At 29.8% G+C, this 24,674-nt stretch overlaps 1 long non-coding RNA gene across 1 annotated transcript; it reads left to right on the top strand.

The window, feature by feature from the left end:
• On the top strand, positions 1-23,546 carry LOC147806655 (uncharacterized). Its single transcript, XR_015428470.1, has 4 exons — positions 1-2,192; positions 10,622-10,763; positions 19,210-19,266; positions 23,225-23,546. It is a non-coding gene; the product is annotated as an uncharacterized LOC147806655 (long non-coding RNA).
• Positions 23,547-24,674: the final 1,128 nt, after the last annotated feature.

Below are 24,674 nucleotides of genomic sequence, written 5' to 3'. Positions count from 1 at the left end.
TCCATGAAGTCCGGAATATGATTGAGTAATTCTGTATCGCTAGCGGTAAAAGAATTACTTGATCTACGTGCTTGTATTGCCGGGGCCGTAGTAACGATTTAGAAATTCATCTGCAGAGTGTAGTTGCAATAAATTTCTTAATCTAGGACCTGTCCGCCTTCCGGACACTGGAAGCTTACTTGCTGTCGAGGCAATAATGCTTATTTTTTTCTAACATTTTTCTTTGTTTTGCTTTTTTTTTTCTATGATTTCTATGATTTTTTCTATGATTTCTATGATTCATTTTATCTATGATCACATTAAGTTAATTATATTCACTAATTCTATTAAATTTAGTTTAGATAATTAGTGAAAGGTTGAAAATTTTTATCCGATTATGTTATTATTCATTAAGCCAAATTGTCAATAAATAAACAAATAGTCAATATCATCATATAAGCTATTTTTAATGTTTTACCTTAAACCGTAAATAATTCTTTTCGGACTCATGTTATTAAGTAAAAGAGAACTTACTTTAAAAAATGTAAATGCTAATTGCATCACATTTAGGATTTAAAAACACATTTTGATCTCAAAAATCAAGTAATTTATACGAGTTTTTTTTTTTCATTAACTGAGTAGTTAGGTGATTGAAGAATTTTATAAATTATCTTAAACATTCGATTTCCTTAAAATTTTATATAATAAAATATAAATATAATTTTATATTGTATAATATTTTTCTGCATGCGCATTTCACCGAAACTGGCGCTTTCGCACTTAAAACCTTTCGTACGAGAACGTTCGGAACCTAATTTAAATTTGCGAAATCTCCCATTGAGTCATATTTCAAAGTAGATCTCTAAACATAGTTTTGGTCTCAAAACATTGAAATAAATTTCTTCAGCTGTTTTTATAAAGAACTGTTCTAAAAGAAAAAAATTTTCTCGTAAAATCTGTGATATGTCGACATTCATTGGTCCATTTCACTCGAAATAAGCTCATGCGTTTTTTTTTTTTACTCTTTCAAAATGTGAAAATATTGCCCATAATATTAAAATATGAAATATTTTTATGTGTACATGAAAAAAAATATCCCATTTTCAATTAAATATTAAATCATTTAAAAATAATGATTAGAAATACAATTACGGTTGACATTCAGTTTTTCTCTGTGCGTACAGGCGTTGTTGTAAACACGAAGCTCGTCTGTTAGTTTAAATAGGTAATGTATGTATTTGTTACTATTAAAAATATCTTGTAGAAAGATGTTGAGGTTTGTCGCAGACAAAAATTCTGCCTGGAGGGTCACTATAACGATGAAAAAAGAATATAATTTCTAAGCTTTTTTTTCTAGACTTCGAAGTCGGTGCACAAAAAATCAGTGATTACTCAAATGCAAAATTTCAAACTCGAAAAATGACGTCGAAATTGCTAAGGATTAAAATATAATAACAAGATAAATGGCAAAAGAAGCAAAAAAAAAGCATTTGAGGTTTATAAAGAATCCTGTCTTATGCAGAGTGTTCCGAAAAGTCTGCTCTTAATATGTATTTTTTTAAATCCTTTTAAAGAAATGAAAATAAAAAGTATACACATGAGGAGTCCTAAATTAATATTCAAGAGAAAAAATAATGAATAAGAGGAATGTAGTAATCATCAAAACAGATTTAATTGGACGTCGAAACTTTAACATGTTTTCAACAATCTTTCAATTTATATTTGTTTCCACACGCAATCAAACTTGCCTTGTTATTTATTATATACACCTTCCTGTGCTGTGATATGTCAGATTTCGATAGTGTTTTCGTCCCCCCCCCCCCTGGTTAAATAATAATTGAGATCCCCAATTTGTTTTCATTTATGATCCTCAATAGAAAAAAATAATGTGTTAATGTCTGCCTTTATCAAACATTCAGTCTCTACTTCTTTAAAGTTTTTTTTTTCCAACCTGTGTTCTACTTTTATTATCAGAGGATACAATTTAGTCAGCTATTTTCAGCTATTATTTTTTTTACAGTTAGTCACTTGTGACATATTCAATATGTTGTATATCAGTGTCCTGAGTAAATTTTTATTTTGATGTGTTATTTGAAATTTTGAGTATTTCATCTTTTTTTTTTTTGCATTTTACAGGATTAACTGCAGTCTTTATATCTATGAAGGGGAATTGTAGGTTTTGCGTGTAACATCATTTTTCTTAAATGGTTCTGGTAAGAATTTCATTTAATGCCTTAACCATTTTAAAATCTCTTTAAAGTGAATAAAATGTTTTTTGTTTTTATATTTCCTATGTAATTGTCTGATAGCTTTTTGGGGCAATTAAGTGAAAATTTAATGATTTTGTTTAAAGACTGCTCCCCAATTTTGAACATGCCAAATTCATTCTGGAAAACAGTCTTTTTACAGAAGCTATTGTTCTCTGCTGTATTAAACTTGGGCAGATAACTTTATCAGTTTTGGAAATTTTTCCCAAATGGTGCTCTTCCTTTCCTGAGTTTTAAATCCCTTAAATAAGAATGACGATGTCGTGATTTTTAAATCGCGTGAATACGAATCGAAATTGATATTTTAAATTGCGAGAAGACTCACAAGGTCTGATTTTTAAAATGCGTGAATATGAACCGCAATGTGGTATTTAAATCGTGTGAATGCGAATCGTGGTGTATGATTTTTGAATTACGAGAAGTGTAACAGCGAATGATTTTTTAAACGCCAAAATACAAATCGGGATATGCGATTTTAAATCTCATGAATACGAATCGTGATGGATGATTTTTAAATCTCGTTAATGTCAATACGGAACGTGATTTTTAGCGAATCGCGATGCGTGATTTTTAAATTGCGAGAAGAATCAAAACGTATGATTTTTAAAACGCTTAAGTACGAATAGCGATATATGATTTTTAAATCATGTGACTATAAATAACTTGATTTGCGACAAAATCGGCACAAATAAACCACGTCATAATTGATTATCTAAACGAGTGATTTGTAATAATATCGCTCTAAAACAGTGGTTTCCAACTGGCGGCCCGCTAAGCCATTTTTTGTGGCCCGCGAACTAAAATATATTAGTTGTCGTTCTCAGCGGACAATTTTTGTAAAAAATCTATATGGGTTTAAAATACTTTTCTTCCGTTTAAAAAAAACCTAATTTCTTCGTTTCTGTGAAATTTAACGTACCAACGGTGCAAAAAAAATTATTTCTCAGGTTTTGCATCCAAGAAAATATTTATTTAAACACAAAAATAATCGTGTATGTTGCTCTTTTTTATTTCGTTTTTTTTTGTATTTTGTGAAGGTAATTTAGCATGTGCGTACCAGAAATTTTCTCGAAGAAATTCTCCCATTTAGCTTTTTGAAACCATTTATTTTGGATGAAATTACTTACATTTGTAAATTTTAAAACGCATGAAAGAGGGAATGAATATCAAATTTTATTTAACTTCCCTGAATTGAATATCGCATGAGCAGAAAAGGAAAAAAATTTAATTTCATATGATCGAGAATTTTTTGTTGTTGCCATTATTCCTAATAAGTCGAAAATTTTTTAATTTATCGCAGAATAAAATTTAAAAGAAAAAAATCTTGTCACTAAGTTTCTGATTAAGATAAGATTCAAAATGATACGTTACAAGTATTCGTAATGCTAGTATACGTAACAAGTATTTGTAATGCTTGTTATTTTGCTTTTTAATGTTAAAAAAACTTTGATAAAAATCTGACTGTAATATTCAATGTACCTTCAACCATAAAAGAGTCCTGTATAAAATTTTGATTAAGTTGTGGCCCGATGTTTGACTGGTGATTTTGATTGCGGCCCCCGGCCTCATGTAAGTTGGAAACCCCTGCTCTAAAAATATCAAAATTTTAAATATCTCGTGGAAATGCGTAGCAATAGTCATTTAAATTTGCGATAAAGTTTGCGCAAATAAAGCTCGTCAAAAACGAATTTATATAAATGCCCCATTCCAAACTTTCAAGACTTAAAATATCTTTAAAAAAATCGTAATTTCAGAAACTACGTGAAAATGGATAGCATTGAATTTATGATAAATTCGGCACATATGGCGAATGACGTAAGTGATAACTAGAATTCAAAATTCGTTCGTGTATTCTAATAATGCCGTGTTAAAAATATGATATTTTCAAGACTATGCGTAAATCCGTAGTGTTAACCATCGAAAAAACAATCGGAAACCTACATTGGTTGAGATTGGGTGTGTCAAAAACTTAAACAAGCAATCTCAGATTTTTTTTTATTTTTCGAAATAAAAAAAATAAAAAATTGAGTTTTATTTAATTTTTTTAAAATTACTTACGGTTGCTGCTCAGGGCGCATGTGCCGCAAGGTGTGTACCCCTATATTTATGAAACTTAATCTCATAATTGCGTGTTTTCGTAGTTAGATATTCTACAAACTATCAAATTATATTTTTCGCATTTTTCAAAATCTTATTCTCTACGCAATCAAGTAGATTATATTTTCAATAATATCCTAATCAATTGTTTTAGTAATTAAATTTAAGTTTTTCTTTAAATCAAACGTTCGTTTTTTAATTATTATATTTTATAACCGTCGCATAACAGCCTACCCAATATTTGGGTTTACGACTACTAATGTTAAACTCCGTTTGAAATTTTGAACCAAATCCAGAAGACAGGGGAACTCCTGGATCGAGTATTGGGAGAAACATGCCTTCGTGGAGGACTTTTTGATGGAGCTAACCTGCATTTGTGTTACACGGAGAGGAAAACCATGAAAACTCCCCCCCCCCCATTGTTTAGCCCGACGGCAATGGGATTCGTCAGCACTGTGGTCAATGTATGCAAATTTCGAGATGTTACTCTCGCTTTTGGACTCTTACACTTCCCTACAGCACTGAGCTTCTTATTTGAAAAGTTAAAACAATTATTGTTTTTTTATTATTACTATTACTTTTTATTCTAACTATTATAACTAAAACACGCTTTTCAGATAAAATGTATTAACTTTACAATATATTTCTCACTTGAAACCAATCCAGAAGACAAGGGAACTCCTGGATCAAGTATCGGGCTAAATTTCGCTTTAGTGGAGGGCTTTTTGGTGGAACTAAACTGCATTTGCGTTACATGGAGAGGAAAACCATGAAAAATTATCTCGATTCGCTCGACGGCACAGGGACTTGACGAATTATTAGTTATTATTTTTTCAAATTAAGAGCCAAAACTATTATCTTACGTAAAACTTACGTGTAAACTTATTTCAATTCAATATACTTTGTTACTAAATGAATAATACCAAGACTCTAAAGTGAACAAATGAAAAATGACATTTAACTTCAAAAAATCTGAAGATGTCAATAAAAGTCGAAATGTTTTGGGACCTCGAAAATTCACGTCACTAGTCATTTACGTTAAGCAAGTTCTGAGATTGACAGTGCTTAAAGCAAATGTTTAACGTTCTCAAATATATGCACCCATTTTCAAGACTCGCCAGATGTGAATGAGGAGAACAGGAGTGATTTGAAACAAAAAATGTTTGGTTGCGAATGGAGGGCTTTTTGGTTGAACTAACCTGCATTTGCGTTACATGGAGAGGAAAGCCACTAATTTTTTAGTTTTTATTAAAAGAAAGCTTAGAATTATTTCCAGTTAGTTGAAAATTAAACCTTATTAAGGAATTAAATACATTCTGCTGCTTTAGAATTACTTGATGCAAAACAGCTGACTATTTAGTAAGCATTACTATTCATTCGAAGAAATGATTATAAATTATTTATTATCTTTTTTATTGTTTCCTATTAGAATAATGAAAAATAAATGCATATATGCGCAATGCGAAAAAAAAAATACAACATGTTACTTTTCTTTTTAAATGGAGAAAAAATTAATGTGTTAAAATTTTATTTTGACGTTCAAACTTATTCTCGCCCGCTATCTTTAAGAAAGTTGCCTTTTTTAAAACAAAATGATGAATTTTTTTTATAGAGAATCTTGTAATATTATTTTTAAACTTTAGCACAACTCACAAAGTATTGTTATAGCAGAAAAATGGTCGGTAGGTCTTATTTTGCTTAACAACAAGTACTAAAAATGGAAAATTGTAAAAAAAATTCCAAAACTTCGCTAATTTTAGAATCGTCATATCAAAAATTCTTTCTTTTTCTAACTTCAGGTTTTTCTTAATACTCAAATAAAGTATAGAATACATTTATGAATTTTAAATTATTTTATAGCTGTAATTATCATGTTCAGAAAATAGTTTCAATATACGTTTTTCTTCTCCATAAATTTTAAATAGAAATTGTTCTTATTTCGCAGTAAAGAGTTAATTCATTAATGTTCATTGTGTTTTCTTAATGTTCATCGTGTTATCATTTATGTTTAATTAATTTTTTAACCCCAGAATTGAAATAATTTTGGAGGAATTAATTTACTGCTAGAAACAATTTAACTTATTAAAATTATTGGAAATCAAATTTATTTCTTTACTTTATTAAGACGGCAGGAAAGGTAAGGAAAAGCAGTGATGAGAATTGCATATAATCATATAACTTGCGTAATTTTAAGTAAGAAATATTTAAAAAAATTAATGGGAGTATAATATAAACTCTATCATAATATGTCCTTAAGTATATCTTAAAACATATCTAAATTAGATTTTGGATCGAAGAATGAAAAATATATTTTCAAAATTTTCGAATAGGGCGAAGATGTTAAGTTGTTCGAAATAATTGACCTTTTAACGATTTAACTTTTAATCAAGGGAAGATTTATTTCATATACGAAGTGAAAAGTGGTAAAATGCAAAATATAAAAAAGTATTAAGTAAAGTCGAAAGTATAATCAAATGTAAAATGTAGTAAAAAAGAAAAGTGAGTAGTAAAAAAATATATAAATATATCAGTAAACTATAAAGTGAAATCGTCAAGTAAACTGAGCATAAATTAATGTTTGAAGTAAAGCAGAATATTAAGTATAAACTAAAGGGTAAAATGTTAATTAAGCAAAAAGCACCTAAAATAAAACGTAACGTAAGAAATGTAAACTAAGAAACTAAAGAGTATAGTAAAATATGAAGTAAAAGCGTAAAAAAGGCGCAAAATATAAAGTAATATGCATATAAAGTTGAAGGTATAAAGTTTAACACATTAGAGAACAATTTTTAATGTGAAGTAAATTCGTGAACTAAGCTTTAAAGAAATGCGTAAAATATAAAGTGCCAAGTAAAGTATAAAACATAAAGTAAAGAAAATAAAGCAAAAAGTAAGTAGTTGAAGTAAAACTTATGATAATTTAATTGCAGCGTAAGATAAAATGTGAAACGTACAAAAATGTAAAGCAAGAAGTATAAAATTAAAATAAAGCGGAAAATGAAAAGTAAAGGGTAAAATATAAAAATACAAAGAGTATAATATAAAATAATGTGTAAAGTTATAGTAAAGCGTGAATATCCAGAGTAAAGTCAAATATGCATGAAATAAGATAAAAAGTGAGATAATTAATGCCTAAAAAAAATGTAAATTATGCAGTAAAATAGCAGGTTTAGCTATTAGTGATGCGTATAAAAATTAATAAATTTAAGATTAAAGTAAAGTTTAAAATAAAGCCTAAATTAAATTTGTGTAAAATAGTACATTTTAATGTCATTTGAAGTGTGAAGCATAAAGAAAACTAAAGCGCAAAATATAAAATAAAAATATAGCTCATGTTTAGTGGAAAGAAAAAGTAAATGGCATGTAAAGTAGAAAGAAAAGAAAAATGGAAAATAAAAAGCATGTAATTCAAAGCGTAAACAAAATTTAAAACGTAATATAAATCGAGTAATATAAGAATAACGCAGAGTAAAAAGTAAAGCATAAAGTAAAGTAAACTGTAGAATAAAGTGAAGCTCGGCAAATTAAAAGAAAATTATAGAGCATAAAAATAAAGTAAGGAGGGAAATATAATGTATAGTGTGAAACATAATCCATTAACAAAAGTATAAAAAATGTAAAGTGTGAAACAAAGTACCATAAAAAATGTGTTAATTAAAGCATAACAATAGTACGAAAAAGTAAGAAATAAAAAAAATGTGTGAAAGTAACGCTTTAGAAAAGTAACGCGTAAAGAAAAACAAAGTATTAAATATAAAATTAAGTAAAAAAAAAGTGTAAATTAAAGCATTAAGAAAAGTAAGGCGTAATGTAGAAAAAGCATTACGAGTAAAAGTAAGTTGAAGTAACGCGTAAAAACGCAAATCTGTAGAAGAAAATTACAGATAAAAAAGTAAAAGATAAAAAAAAAGTGAGTAAATTAAAGAATAATATAACTAATGCGAGAAAGTAAAAGTAACGAGTGAAGTATGGAGTAAAGAAAGTAGAGCAACGCATAATAAAGGTATGAGTAACGTATAACAAGAATTCCGTGTAGAAAAAAAATAACTCGTAAAATACGATTATGTCTAATAAATGAAACGCATAAGGAAAAGTAATGCATAAAACATAACACCTAAAATAAATTTAACGGGTAAATGTTAGGCAAAAAAGTTTAAATGCTCAAAGGTAGCCCATATTTAAAAAAAATTTATGTAAATTAAAACAAATGAATCGAAAATAAAACGTCAATGCAACGTTTAAAATTGAAAGCTAATTGTTTAATGTGTAAAAGTATCTATTACCCATAAAAGTAAAAATCTCGCTTAAGAAAAGTAAATGCGATAAAGTAATGCATAAAAAAGATGAATTTAAAGCATAAGAATAAAAACACGGAAAAATAAAGCATAAAGCAAAGTAGAGAATAAAGATAGAAAGTAAGTTTAGTAAACTGTAAAAGTAAATTTGTAAAAACGCATAAAAAAAAAGTAATGCGTTAAAAAGTAAAGCAAAAAATGAAATAGATCAACGCGTCTAAGTACTGCACAACAAGAGAAATGTCTTGGAAATGTAAATTCTTAAAAGTAACGCTTTACGAAAAGTAAAGCCTAAAATATTATGTATTATAATGGCTTTTAGAAAACGCGTAAAAATAACGCTGAATAGAAGTAAACACGTGTAAAACACCAAAGAGTAATGCATAAGAAAAGTAATGTAAAATTAACATTAAAACAAATGTAGTCCACAAAAGTAAATTATAAAGAAATATACTAATAAGAAAAACGAAAATAATGTTGAAACAAAAATTGAAGATGTATAAGTAATGCATAAAGAAAAATAAAGTATACACTATAAAGGTAAAATGTTTAAATGTATAAAATAAAGCATCGAAAGAGTTACACGCATACGTAAAACTGAGACATAAAAGAATACGAGTAGAAATTGCACTTGAAAAGTATCGCGTAATATATAATTAAGCTTAAACCGAACGCATAAAGAATCTTATACAATCTAAAGTTAAATGTAGACAAAGTAAAGCATAAAAGGAAGTTATTATTAAAAATGAAAGCCTTTGCATAAAAGTAATGCGAAAAATATACGCAGAAAAATAATCCATAAATGAAAAATACGCTTTAAAAATATAAGGGAAGTTTGACGGAAATAATTCTGCATTAGAAAAGTAATAACAAGAGAAAATTGAATTCTGAATGGTAACGTTTTAAGAAAAGTAGAGCATGAAGTATAATAACGCGTTAAAGTAACAGTAAAGAAAGAAAAATAATTAAGAAAATCAATTAAGTGAAAGCATAAAATATATTGTTCAGGTCTAAATAATAGCGCATAGAATAAGTAATAGAAAAAAACGAATGCGTACTAAAAAAACTGGTAAAAAATTAAAAGCGCCGAAAAGTAACGCGGTAAAAAGTCTAGAAAGTAATGTAAAAATTGTGTAATTCAAAACATAAGAAATCATAATGCGATCCGAAAAAACATAATGCGAAAAATAAAGAATAAAAAGTAAGACGTAATGTATGTTAACGCTTAAAAAGTAACGATTAAATTGAGCTAATACGTGAAAGTTACAAGTAAAAATAAGGAGCATATAAGCAAAATAAATGCTTAAAATTGCTGCATGGCAAAAGTAAAAAATTAGAAAACTGAACGAGAAAATGTAACGCATAAAAAATATAACTCGTATTGTAGAATGACAGGTAAAAAGAACGCCCTCCAAATGGAATTCATAAAAGAGGAATAAAATACAATTACAAAGTACTTTTTCCTTCATAAAACAAATTTTTGTTCTTAAATGCGTCAAGTGTAATATCACATAGAAGATTTATTACTGAGCCCTGTCCCGCCCCCGAAAAGGGGCATCCAGGGGGTACTGATAGATTACAAGCATAACATAGAAAACTGTGCAAAGCACAGCATGAATTGCAACTTATAAAAACATTGAAGTAGTTGATGAAAAATTACAGACATAAATGAAAAATTACGGATGAACAACCAATTTCCAATATACAGACAGTAATTTACAGATGAATAGAAGTTGGATCATATTAACAGTCGTAGGTAGAGGTTTCAGTTTGTCGTAAATATTTACAGATGAATAGAAGTTCAATCCACAAAGATGTTTGGGGTGGATGTAATTAATATCAGTGATGACACCTACAGATAAACATGTCACATCATTGGTATAAATTTATAGTAATTAGCAGGTGAAATGTCACGGATGAAAAGAAGTTCAATTATAAAAACAATCGTATGTTATATTAACAGTGAATCATGAATATTTACAGATGAAAAGAACTCAATTCACAAAGACATTTGAAGTGGATGCAATTAGTAGCAATGAGAGTACATGCAGATGTACCTGTCACATGAAAGATATAGCTGTGCCACTATCCCAGAAATCAAATACACTCTAGTCAAAGGATTCAGGTAAATTTATTTCAAAATGTCTCTTTATGATAAGTTCGATTCCCATGCTGATTTTTGGGATCATCCAGAGATTTTTGATAGTTTCTATAGTCATATTAGATGGAAAATATAAAGATCGCAGATCTTGAAAATTTGGGCATACGCATAGTATGTGCTCTAAGTCCTCCAAGCACCCGCAGTTCTGGCATTGATCGGTTTTGTTGTGAAATCGTGATTGGTACGTGCCCTGGGTTCCGTGGTTTGTAAGACATTGGTTCAATTAAAAATTTGGATAAATTTTCCTATGGTTGACTTTTTTAATGAATTCATGGGTATGTCATCCCTTATTATTAGTGTTATCCCATTGATTTTGCCAAAGTTGTAAGTTTTGTATAAAAATTTCTGTTTTTATTGTATTTTTAGGTTTGATATCACTTAAATCAATATGCTGTTTTTCGCAAGCTGATTTGGCCAGGCTGTCAGCCTCCTCGTTACCACGAAAACCCGCGTGGGCCTTAATCCAAAATAAAGAAATATTATCGTTGATGTTGTCCTTAATCATGTGAGTCAAGAATTCCCTCTCCTCCGGACAACAGAGAGCCTGCAGTCCGGAAAGGGAGTCCGAAAAAATCTTAACCGGACTAGTTATATTGTTGTCGTTAACCCAATGAATCAAATGAAGGATTGCCCAAAGTTCTGCTTTAAATACTGTCGCGAAGTTGCTAAGTCTACATTTTTTGCTCTCTATGAGAAAACCCCAAAAATAGACCGTGTAGGCGCATCCCACTCTATGCTCATTGTTGAAAATCAATTTAGAACCGTCTGTGTATATTTCAATTCCTTTATCTGTTGGTAGTTCGAAACTAAAGTCTATTGTTTTTAATTCGGCTGGATGCTTTAGAGGTAGTTCAATTTTGTCTATAGGGTTGTCATTATTCAAAAATAGATTCGACATTTTTGATTTGGCTTCAATTGTTAGCTCAAGCGGGATTACTCCGGCTAAAACCTCTAACGCCGAGGATGAAGTCGTTCTGTAGGCCCTAGTAATATTTAGCAGCGGGATGAGCTCAATATTTTTAATTCTATTTATAACCCTTACCTGTTTGTTATACCAAATCTCCGAGCCGTATGAGACAATTTTGCAAACACTGTTGAGATAAATATATTTTCGAATTTTCGGGCTAATCCCCCAGTCGATCCCTGAGCATCTCTTAAGTTTTGAATAAAATAGGGAAATTTTGTCATGTAAATAGTCCAGATGTGGCAACCAGGAGAGCTGACAGTTTAATCGAAACCCAAGGTACGTAATGGTATCATTAGTTGGGATACTATGATTATTTAGTTTAACAGTTGGCTTTCTACTAATTTTCTTTTGCTTTGGGAATACTAGGGCTTGTGTTTTCCCCGTACTGAACTTCAGGTGGTTAAAATCTGCCCATCTCTGGTATTTACCCAAAATTGCCGTGGCCCTTGGGCCAAGTCTGTTTACCACAGTCCCTGTGATCAGAACAAAAAAGTCATCTGCAAATGCCACCACGTGTCCGTTTTGTCCTCAGAAAGAATTTGATCCAGCCATAATATCGGGGTCCATGCTGCGGTACCCCGCACGTCACTGCATGCTCGATGTCTCCATATGTGACTTTCCTATCATTTAGGAAGCTTCCAATAAGATTATGCAGTTTAGACTAATTAGTCTCTCCAGGATTTTCTTCCATGATATGGTGTCAAAGACCCCCTTGATATCCAAGGAGACCCCTAACGTATATTCCCCATGTGCTTTCGCATTGCTCACAATCTCTAGGACTCTTTTCATGGCCGTCGTGGTCGATCTCCCTTTGCGAAATCCATGTCGAGCATTATTAAGTAGCTTGTTCGATTCTAGAAAGTACACCAGTCTGGTAGTCAGCAGCTTGTCTAGCACTTTCCCCCACACCGGGAGGAGGGAGATAGGCCTATATCCGTCTGGTTTAGATAGATCTTTCCCCGATTTCGGGATAAGTATGATTCTCGCTCTTTTCCAGATAGTCGGAAAGTGTGACAATTCGAGGCACTTATTCATCTGTTTCAACATGATGTTTGGCGCAGCTTCATGTAGAGCCTTTATTACTTCAGGAGGCAAGCCGTTCAAGCCTGGTGCTTTATTACCTTTAAACTTAATTACGGCATGCCTGAGTTCCGTGGCCGTGAATGGCTGGTCCATGTTGCAGTTCTCAGTTTTAGGCAATAACTCGGGGTTCCTTGTGTCGAAGTGGTACTCGATTATAGCCTTTATTGTTTCGATTTTAGTTTCCGTGAATGTGCCATCTACATTCTTTATCTGTGCTATGCAGCCGGAGTAGGGGTCTTTATTCCTAGCAAACTGATAAGGTTTCCCAAAACATTCCTGCGTTGTAATATTTTGCAAATATTCCCTTAGTGTGTTTCTCTTTTGTTGCAGTATTTGTTTCTTGTACAGGGCTTTTTCTCTCCTATATTCAATTAATCTGTGTTGCCTCATTGTTGTATCTCTCTCTTTTTGAAATCGTCTGAGCTTCGCCCTCAATCTTTTGCGTTGTATAGCTAAATCTAGTGTCCACCATTTTGGACTTTTCTTCCCTTTTTGTTTTTTGCTGGTCCTGCAAATCTGAATAACTTCCGCTGTCATATCTTCCACCACATTGTCAAGGCCGTCGATTGTATCTGTCATTCCCAATCTGTCCTCCCAATCTCGTGTCGACCTGTTGACCTTAATCAGAAAGTCGAATAAGTTGAGATCTTGATAATTTATTTTGTCAATCCCGATGATCGTTGTGTCGCCGTGCATTATTTCCATGATCAGCAACCTGTGGTCGCTCAGAGTTTCTCTGTCTTCGACTCTCCAGTTCTGTACATTCAGTTTCCCGGTATACAGAGTCAGGTCGATCCAACTTTTTCCAATTGTCGAGTTAAATGTTGGCGGTGAGTCCGGGTCATTTGCTATCTAATAAATAAATATTACATAATAATTATTATTACATAGTAAATAATATTTATAATTAATATTACATAGTAAAATAAATATTACATAAATAAATGCTTAAAATTACTGCATAACAAAGAAAAAAGCGTAAAAGTAACAAATAACAAAACTAAACGCGAAAATATAACGCATAATGAAATTTTACTCGTAATTTACTAAAACCGGTAAAATTAGCGCGTATGCAATGCAAATGTAAGCAATAATGAGGGGTAAGTGAAAATTTAATATCGCGTGGAAGAAAAAGTTGCTTAACTATAAAAAACGTGTTAACTATAATAGCGCATTAAATTAAAAATATCAAGAGAATTGTAAGCGTGTGACACATAATAACTCTTTATACTTCTTTTTTTGCGAAATTTTATTTTAAACCTAAAAGTAACGTAAAAAGTATTGTAGAGTTTAAAATTAGTAATAGATAAAAAATGTACGAGTAAGCGAAACGCGTTAAAATAAAGCATAAATGGTTATTGCGGATATTGTGAAGAATAGAAAAATAATAATGCATAAATAGAACTAACGCGTAAAATAATAAAGTAAAATTATTAAGAGAAAAGAAAAAACATGATAAAAATAAATACGTTATAGAAAAAACTCGTAAATGTTACGTAAAAAGAATGTAACGCATAAGAACTAGTAATTCATAAATATTGAGCAACTTGAATAAAGCTTGAAATAAAATACAACGCGTAAAAGGTATATTCGCGCATATGGAAAGTAAAACTACGTGATAAGAAAAGAAAGGGGAAAAGATAGCAACTTGGAGAACAAGAGTAACACGAAAAATTTTTTAATAAAAACATTGTGTAAACTAAAGTTAAAGTAACGCATAAAAATTTAAACGTGTAAAAGAAACATATGAAGAAATGTGTAAAATATAAAATAAACTTAAAGCATAAAGAAAAATAACGCTTAAACGCAGAAGTAACACATGTGAAAAGAAAACGCGTAAAATATACGAAGACTAAAGTAGAGGTGTACAGCAATAGTAAAAATAAGACAAAGTAAATATAAGATATAACGAAAAGTAAATGCAAGATATAACGAAAAGCTACGTGTATAAAGCGCAAAAGCCCAAGGTCAAGAAAACTGAGATAGACATAGTAGGCCTTGGCCCTCCATGGGCTGTCGCGCCACTGAGTTTATTATAAAGCGCAAAAGTACCTCGTAATTAAAATTCAGTCGTAAAGAAAAAGTAAAACATAAGAAGAATAAGATGTATAATTTAAGAAAAAAGCGCATAAGCGTAAACCATAAGAAAAAAAACATTTAAAAACAACTCGTAAAAGTAGAATTAGCGTATGTATAAAATAAACGCATAAGATATAAAGCGTGAAAGTAGTTGAAACTCATAAGAAAAGTAAAAGATAAAGTAACGCATAACGAAAAAGAAAATTTAATCATGAAGGAATATAACGCATACATATATTAACGCGTAGAGGTAACCCATGAATAGAACGGACGCGTAAAATTTAACAAGCGTAAAAGTAACAGAAAAAAGACGAAGTAATTAATCATAAAAATAACCGCAAAATAAAAGTAAATGCGTAAAAGTAACGAATAACGAAATTCGTGAGGAAAAGAAAGGCATGAAAATCCTGAACACTTTAAAGTTACGAATAAGAAAAGTAGAGAATGAAGAAAAATAGAGTTTAATATGTGGAAACACGTAAAAGCAATTCGTAATATATAATAACGAAAACAATAAGGTTTATTAATAGAGATCATGCCCAAAAGCAACAAATAACGCATAAACGAAGTAAATGATGCGTAAAGTAACTGCATAATAAAAGTTATGGCGTGAAAATGATCGCGTAGAAATCAGGCATAAGAATAGTAAAGTGTCTAATATAAAGTATAGTAGTGTGTATTTTAAGCAAAAAGAAAAAGCGTAAAATTGAATGAAACCCATAAAAAAGTAAACGCCTGAAAGTAAAGCTCGAACGAAAATGAAAGCGTAAAAGATTGTATCGAGTAAAATATATATCAATATGAAAAAGTAAAAGTGATACGCAAGAAAAATAAACTCGTTTAACTAATACATCAAGAAAATATGGAATCTAAAGTAAAATGTGTGTAAGCATAAAGAAAAGCAACGTCCCAAAATATTAGTAATTCATAATAAAAGTAAACGTTTAAAGGTATTGCAAAAAGAAAAGTAAAAATCTGTTTAATACCACATAAGGAAATATAACGCAAAAAATTTAAATCTTGAAGTAAAAGTAACACACGCAAAGTAAATGCTTAAATGTAAGCATAAAAAAAAGCAAACATAACGCGCTTAAAGTTAAGGTAACGCATAAAGTAAAAACGTAAAATATAATATCGCGTAAAAGTAACACATAAGAAAAGCAAATGCATAAAAGCTATGTATAAGAAAGAAAAATTAGTAAAAGAAATGTAACTCATCAAATACAAAAACGCTTAAAAATAGTGTATGACCTGTTTACGTTTGAAAGTTAAAATAGCGTTTGCGAAAAGTAAAATGAGAAATAACGCATAAAAAATAAACAGATAAAAGTATCGCATACAAGAAACTGACGTGAAACATATAGTTAAAAATATTTAAAATGAAGCATCGAAAAAGTAAAAGTAACGGAGAAGAAACGAAAGAAAGGCTTGGTGAAGCAAAGCGTGAAAAAGTAATACATAAGAAAAAAATCCAAAACAAAAGGAAATCATAAAAGTTAAAGTGTGAAATATAAAGTAAAAACTGCAATTTAAATCGCAAAAAAATAATGCGTTAAAGTAACGCATTAAAAAATTCAAGAGATAATAAAAACGCTCAAATGTAACACATAAATAGAACTAATGCATGAAAGAAACAAGTATAAGAAAAAGTAACACGAAAGGAAAATAAACGCGTAAAATTACTGCTTAGTAAAATTAAATGTAGGAAAGGTAAACGCGAAAGAGCAACGCATAATGGAAAGTAACTCATAATTTACAACAATGTATAAGAGGAACTCGTGTGGCACGCAAATAAAACGCATAAGAAAAGTAAAGCATGAAATATAACTACGCGTAAGAGTAACAAATGCAAAAATTTTATCATGAAATTAATACATAAGTAAAGTAACGCATAAGGAAACACAATGTAATGCAAGAGAACAAAAATTAGCACTTAAAGGAAAGTAAAATATAGGTGAATTGAGTATAAAGAGAAGTAAAGAGTAAAAATGATGCGAAAATTGTGTAAAAGTAACTTGTAAAAATATATGCTCAGAAAAATAATGCATAAGGTAAAAAATTAAAGGAAGTTTTGGCGAAAATAATCGAAAAAACTGCATTAACACTGTAGAATAGCAAATTCTCAAAGGTAACTTAGTAAGAAAAGTAAGGAGCAAAATATAATAACGCGTTAAAGTAAAACATATGAAAAGTGACAAATATAAGTAGCGCATTAGAAAAGTACCCGCGTTTTTTCTAAAGGACGTTTGCCGGAAAGAATGAAAACTACAGCACAAGTAAAGTAAAACTAAGTCAAAATAAAGTGATCGTGTAAATTGTAAAAAATAAGAAGGGAATACTAACTCGTAACGCACTAATAAAATTTAAGCATAAGAAAGATTCGCGCAAAATAAAATATAATGTGTAAAAGTGAAAATAAGTTATAAAAAAAATAAAATGATACGAAAAGTAGCGTGTAAAGATAGTAACGCTTAAAACAGAGTAACTCATAAAACACATAGCAAAAGTGTGAGCTAAAGTAACATATAAAGAAAAGTAGAGAATAAAATATCAAATAATATGTGTGTCCAAATTAAAGCAGAAAAAAAAAAAGAATTATAGAAGTAAACGTGCCAAAATATCATATAAAATATTAATTAAAACGTAGCACATAAAAAAGAATAAAAGAAACGTTATGTATAACAAAGTAAATACATAAATATAAGAAATAAAACTAGCAAATTTATGCAAAAATAAAAAAAGGAAAGTTACGCCAGAAATATAACAACGAGTGAGTGTAACGCTTGCGAAAATTAACGCGTAAAATTGATGCAAAACTAACTCACAAAGAAAAGTAGGGTATAAAGTAATATGTGGGTATACTGAAGCTTAAAAAAAAGTAATGCTTAAAAATGATGCAAAGAAGTTATCGAAGAAGCTCTAATTTTCACTTTTCCTGAAGTAATCTAGTTTTAGAATTTCATTTTATGTAACTCTTCAAGAGAATAGTACAATAGATATTCATTTTATGAAATTTTGAGAAGAATATTATTAAGAAATCTTTGCAGTTTTTCTGAAATGCCTAAAACTCTTGAACTCTGAAACACATAAAAGCAATTTTTGTCCAAATTGTTTCGCTCTCCAAAATTTTATTTAAAGTTTGAAATTGTTTCAAGAGTAATTCTTTCAAATTATAATATTTTCTTTAAAAAAAAGCAACTTGCAATTATTATGTGATTTAAATGACATACGTAAACATTGCTCGCATTCTGCCTGGCCCTGGTCAATAAATATAAGCAAATTAAAAAAAAACCCATCCCCTTTATGTCTGTACCGTATCTACCACTACAAAATTACAACTACAATTCACTAGTACATATATAAGACATGTTAACTCGTCTTTATGCAACACCTCCTAGAAGAAGGAAGGCCTCAGCACGGATCAATTTAGTAGTCCGATCTAACGAAGTTAACTGCGCAGTAGATGAAAAATAAGAAAGATGTCATTTCGTTAAGGGTACTAAGCTGCGCAGTGGTTGAAAATACGAAATATGTCATTACGTTTGGACTACTAAAGGATATTTATGGAAACCCGTGCTGAGGCCTGCTCTTATTTAGGAGGTGTTGCTCTGTGTCGGGGTACCTTTTCATAGATGAAAGTTGACATGGACGATAACAGCTCCTTTCCCCACATTGGTGACCCGGACGTGATGAGAACGCACCTACCTCGCTGAACGCGCCTACAACGCCCACTTCGATAGGAACAGGCCTATCTTGACAGTAACGCCCACTTCGATTGATGGTCCACATTGAACAGTTGACTTGCTACTTGTGACTGCAACATTATCCACCTCTTCGTACAGTTGCTACTGAGTTTCGTCTCGATCACAAGCAACGTCAACCTGCAATCATCCGACTGCTAAAAGCAGCACAGGAGCGACTACGACCATGATCTTAATACAGCTCTCATGACTAATGTTCAAAACCCGGTGACTTTAATGCAGTACTCCCGGTCTGTCACAAATACAGCAACTAGTGTTATCGAATTCTATCACAGCTATAATTCTGGTGGGGGAGTACTGTAGCGTATCTACCACTGCAAAATTACAACTATAATTCACTAGTATATATGACATGTTAACTCGACGCTATGTCGGGGTACCTTTTCATAGATGACAGTTGACATGGTATATAACAACTCCTTTGCTCACATGTCCTTAAGTAATGTTTGGATGCACTCTTTTATCTTGTTGCAAAGATATTTATGTAATTTTAATCAATATGTGGTATTTTTTTTTTCAGCTTTCGAAATCTTTAGGAAACATAAGTCTAACCAAGTGACATCATAGTTTTTTAAAGGTAAGTCATATAAACACTCAAAGGATTTAATAATCTTCGTGTTCACTATATTAATAGTAACTAATTAATATTAATCACTTACTATACTTAAATCAAAATGCATTCAGAAATTAGCCTAAACATTATATTTGTCACAAACTGAAACAATAAAGCAATCGTTTTCGTTCAGAACGGTTAGACACCTTTTAATTGCGTTAAAACCTCTTTTTTGAAAGGTTTTTATTTCGGAGTTAAGCATAAAATAAAGCTAAAATTAAAATTTTATTTAGTAATGCAGTAAATATAATGCTAAGCAAAGCGAAAACTTAAAAAAATTATGTAGTGTAAAGCGCAAAATATATAAAGTAAAAAGTTAAATATTTAGTAAAGTAGAAAGTTTGTAAGCTGAATAAAAAAACGTAATATAAAAAGTAGAAATTATATTAGAGAATAAGAGTTGCTCAAACTTAAGTATCAGTTAAAGTAAAAGCGTAAAGTAATATAAGCATAAATATAAAGTGTTACGTAAAGAGTAAGATATTAAGTCAATTTAAAAATGAAGTAAACTATAGCATCAAAGCGTGAAACACAAAGTAAAATTGTGTGTAAAGACAATAGTGAAAGGAAAAAAAAAACAATTAATCTAAATATAGCTGAAAATTATCATTAAAATAAAAAATATATTATAACGGAAAGAAAAGCGTTTGATAAGAGACAAGTTTAAAGAAAAAATATAAATATTGTGTGAACTAAAACGTTAATTATTGTATAAGGTAAAGTGAAACGTGAAGTATAAAGTGAAATATGAAGTAAAATATAAATTACGCAGTATATCACCAAATTTATTGTTAAATATAAAGTAAAGATTAATATATAAAGTAAAAAGCAAAATATGAAATAAAAAGCAAAGTATTTTATAGAATAATTTAAAGCGTAACATATCAAGTAAAACGTAAAATAAGAAATTAGCGAAGTAAAAAAGAAAAGTAAAGCGTAAAATACGAAGTGAAGCACAAAGTAAAAATGTGGTAAAATGCCAAAATATAAATAAAAGAAATAGGTAAAGTGGAAAGTCGAAAATATAGCAGAAAGTACAATCAAATGTAAAATGTAGTTAATAGAAAAGTGTATAGTAAAGAAGATATCTAAATATATCAGTAAACTAAAGTGAAATCGTCAAGAAAACTAAGTCTAAAAAAATGTTTGTCAGTAGAATATAAAGTATAAACTAAAGGGTAAGGTGCGGAAAAAGCGCATAAAATAAAACGTAGCGTAAAAAATGTAAACTGAAGAGCATGGTAAAATATAAAGTAAAAGCGTAAAAAAGGCGAAAAATATAAAATAAATGAATATGCTAACAAAGTTGAAAGTATTAAGAGAAACATATTAAAGAACAAATTTGAATGTGAAGTAAATTCGTAAACTAAGCTTAAAAAAATAAGTAAAATATAAATTGTCAAGTAAAGAATTAAAGTAAAGGAAAATAAAGCAAAAAGTAAGTAGTTAAAGTAAAACATGAAATATAAATTGCAGCGTCAGATAAAATGTGAAACGAAAGACAATAATGTAAAGCGATAAGTATAAAATTAAAATAAAGCGGAAAATGTTAAGTAAAGGGTAAAATGTAAAGGGTAAAATATAAAGAGTAAAATATAAAAGTGTTGACAGTAAAATATAAAGTAGTGTGTAAAGTTACAGTAAAGCGTGAAATGAAAGTATAAAAAGTGTAGCAAAATGCGTTTTAAGAAAATTCCAATATATATATATATATATATATATATATATATATATATATATATATATATATATATATATATAACTCGTAACATAAATGCAACGTATACGAAATTAAATTTGCAAATTTACGTAGAAAAGAAAAGTAACGCATGTAACACGTAAGATTGACATGTTCGAAAATTAATGAGTAAAAGTAATACATAAGTGAAGTAACTCATAAGGAAAATTAATGTAATGCAAAGGAATAGAGAAAAACGCTTAAGGAAGAGCCTCACGTAAAGAATGCTTAAAAATAGTGTGTAACCTGTTAAAGTATTTAAATTAAAGCATAGAGATTAGTAGTGCGTAAAGTAAAAGCAAATTTACGTAGAAAGGGAGAAAAAAAAGCTTGTAATATAATTAATTACACGTAAGATTAACGAAAATTAAATCATAAAGTAATTCGTTAAATTAATAGCAAACACAAGAATTAATAGTAATCGTGTAAAATTGATGCATAAGTAAAAGCCCTTTGAAGAAACGTTTGAAAAATAGTAACTCGTCAAACATGCAAATGTGTACAAATTAAGTCTATAACGCGTAAATGGGACGCATAAAGTGTAAAAGTATCGCTTTCTTCTTCTCCTTATTGGCACGACAGCCCAAGATGGGCCTTGGCCTTCTCAACAAGCCTATGCCAAGACTATCTTCCCTTAGCCAAGGTTCTCAAGTTTACAATCTTTAAAACTTGTAGGTAGCGATTAAGGAAAGAAAAAGTAAGTGATTGAAAGAGTAAAAGCGTGAAATATAACAACGAAATAAATCATGTAAATGCAATACAAAAAAGGAAATAAATGGGGTTAGTAAATTAAAGGATCGAAAAGCAATAAAAAAATAAATGCATTATTTTACGCATTAGAGAAGTGAACGCGTTGAAGTATCGAATGAGAAAAGTAAAGCATTAAGAAAAGTAACGAATAATTTATAATAATGTGAAACAGTAACAAACGAAAAATGAACACACATGAAAAATAAATGACCACATAGTAGAAGTAAACGCGTAAAATAAACTGATAAGAAAAGTAAACGAAAAAGTAACACGTAATTTACAATAAAGCTTAAAATGAGCTCGTAGGCATTGTGAATGTAACGCATAAAAAGAAAGGTAAAAACACTACATAAAAAAAAATACTCGTAAAAGTTACACATAAAAAGGCGACGCATTAAAAAAACTCGTAATAGGAAAGTAAAATAATATTAAACAGTAAAATATAAGAAAATAAGGCAGAAAGAAAGGTAATACAAAAAATGAAAAATAATATTTAGGAAAAGTAAACGCGTAAAAGTTATAACTACACATATAAGAATACTTAGCATAGATAAATAAAAATAAAGAATAATAAGTAAAATATTAAGGCATAAAAAAGTAAAGCGCAAAAGTCATGCATAAAAGTTAACCCGTAGAGTAAATTTAACGTGTAAAACGTATTAAAAAGTGAAGTATGAGAAAAAAACAAAGAAATGTGATGCATAAAAATAATGCTTAAATAAAAAGAAAAGCATAAGGTAAAGAAAGAGTTTAGAATTAAAAGTTGTATAAATTAAAAATTGTGTATTTTATTATTATTTTGTGATAAAATTTAAAGTTTGCCCTTTTTTAATCTAGTCTCGTATACGTATGATCTTCCAAAAAAAATTTATTCCTTGTTTATTATTTTTTTTGTGTGTGTATCTTTTATTTTTCGTAAAGTTCATATGAATTTTTCTGACACACTCGTTAATAAAGTTCAGATCTTTTTCAATTGGGTATAATATGAAAAAAACACAACTACTTCGATTTAGTAGGAACAACATATGACGCAATGCTAAACGAATGGAATTTAGTTGTTGTTTATTTAGTTATTGTTATTAGTAGTTGTTGTTATTTGTTTTAGTTGTTGTTGTTTATTTAGTTGTATTTAGTTTCAATAACTTTTCTTTATAATGCAATAAAATCTGGCGAGCAGCTATTTAAACGATCGAACACTTCGTTTGTTTATTTGTGGCTTGAAGTTAGGCTCGCAGAAAATGCCGTTCATGGGTTAAATTTAGTAGGAACAACACAACCTGTGACGTAGGCTATATTATACCCAATTATGATAGAGGGAAAAAATTAGACGATGGCCCTTGACCACACACTATGGCGTTCTTGTGAGGGTTTCACTTAGAGTTGTGAGAATATGTTATGACGAGGTAGAAATTAACAGTGCACTTTTTATTGCAGGATCTAAAGACAAATGCTCGTTACCAACAAGTCGCAAAACTGTTTGTTAGGCATTTTACTGTTACCATCCTCGTCATAATAGTTCCGTCTGCGTTGTTCCTGTATATGTTAGATCAACATGATGAAATTCAAGTAACTGAAAGAGTCATGTCACCCACGTGATCTGAGTAAGAACTGAGTGACTGATGAAATAAGCAAGATCATCTTCCATGTACAATAACGACAAAACTGTTATGGCTGACAAATGTTATTTTTCTTAAACAAAAAGTTATTATTTTACAGGTTATCCTCGCGTATGTAATTAAAATGCATTGTGTGTGTGTTTCTTCCTTTATCCCTAACACATAAATTATGGAGTTAAGTTATGCATATGACCGCAAATATTTTATTCTTGAAACTAAAATTGCTAAAGTTTAGATTTATATTTTTAAATTGGTTATTAGTGACAAAAGTACACCTTTTTCAACTTATAGTTTTTATGAGTAGATTTAAAAGCTTAGTTTAAAACGCCGACACAAATTTTTCACTCAAAATTTCAGTCTCAATTAAAGTCACTATTAATTAAAAAACTCGTAAAGGTAATGCATATGTAAAATAAATGTGTAAAGTAAACACATAAGACAGTCAAAAGTTAAAAAAATAATGGATGAATATAAATCAAACGAAAATTTACTATAAATAGGTATTAGCAACGCATTAATGCTTAGATATGCATATGAAAAATAAACGCTTAAACGTAAGGAACACATAAATATATAAGTTATTCGTAAATTACTATGCTATTATAAGCTACCTAGAAATAATAGTGTGTAAAAACTAATACAAAATTCTAGTTAACACTAGTAAAAGTAAAGTGATTGTTAAAGTACAAACTATAATGATATGTGTAAGTAAACTATTATAAGAAATGATATACAAATGCTCCGCGTAAATAATAGTTAACTTGAAAAAATATATACGCGGAAAAAGTGACAAACAAAAATTCTTAATGCATGAATATTTCATTTTATTTATAAGTCAAATCCTTACCATATGAACAATTCTCTAGCCAAACGAATTGTAATCAGTAAACGTGTAGACTATATCAATTGATTCTATTATTATCGGCTGATCTTATATATTTTGATCATTGCTCGAATCGACTTTCACTACTCGAAACGTATATTTTGATCAATAACCTTAGCCACTTTTCGAAACTTTCCCATATTGAGACCGGAGTAGTTAAAAACTAAGCTAATTTTCATTGGTTGTCAAAACCACAAATGATTGATCAAAACTTGAACCCTGTATCAGGAACTGAACCATCAATACTCGAACTCTCATATCATCGGTATGCGAACTCTCCATCATTTGATTATCATTATTTAATAATTTATCGATCCCACTTTTTTAGACAAATCTTTGTTAGATGCTCGAACATACTTTATTATTAACAGTACCCAAACCTATT

Source organism: Parasteatoda tepidariorum, chromosome 8, assembly GCF_982258835.1.
Source record: "Parasteatoda tepidariorum strain Cologne lab strain chromosome 8, Ptep-v5.0, whole genome shotgun sequence".
Taxonomy (NCBI): Eukaryota; Metazoa; Arthropoda; class Arachnida; order Araneae; family Theridiidae; genus Parasteatoda; species Parasteatoda tepidariorum.
The sequence above is the reverse complement of the archived record's forward strand: the minus strand, read 5'-3'. Positions and strand labels throughout refer to the sequence as shown.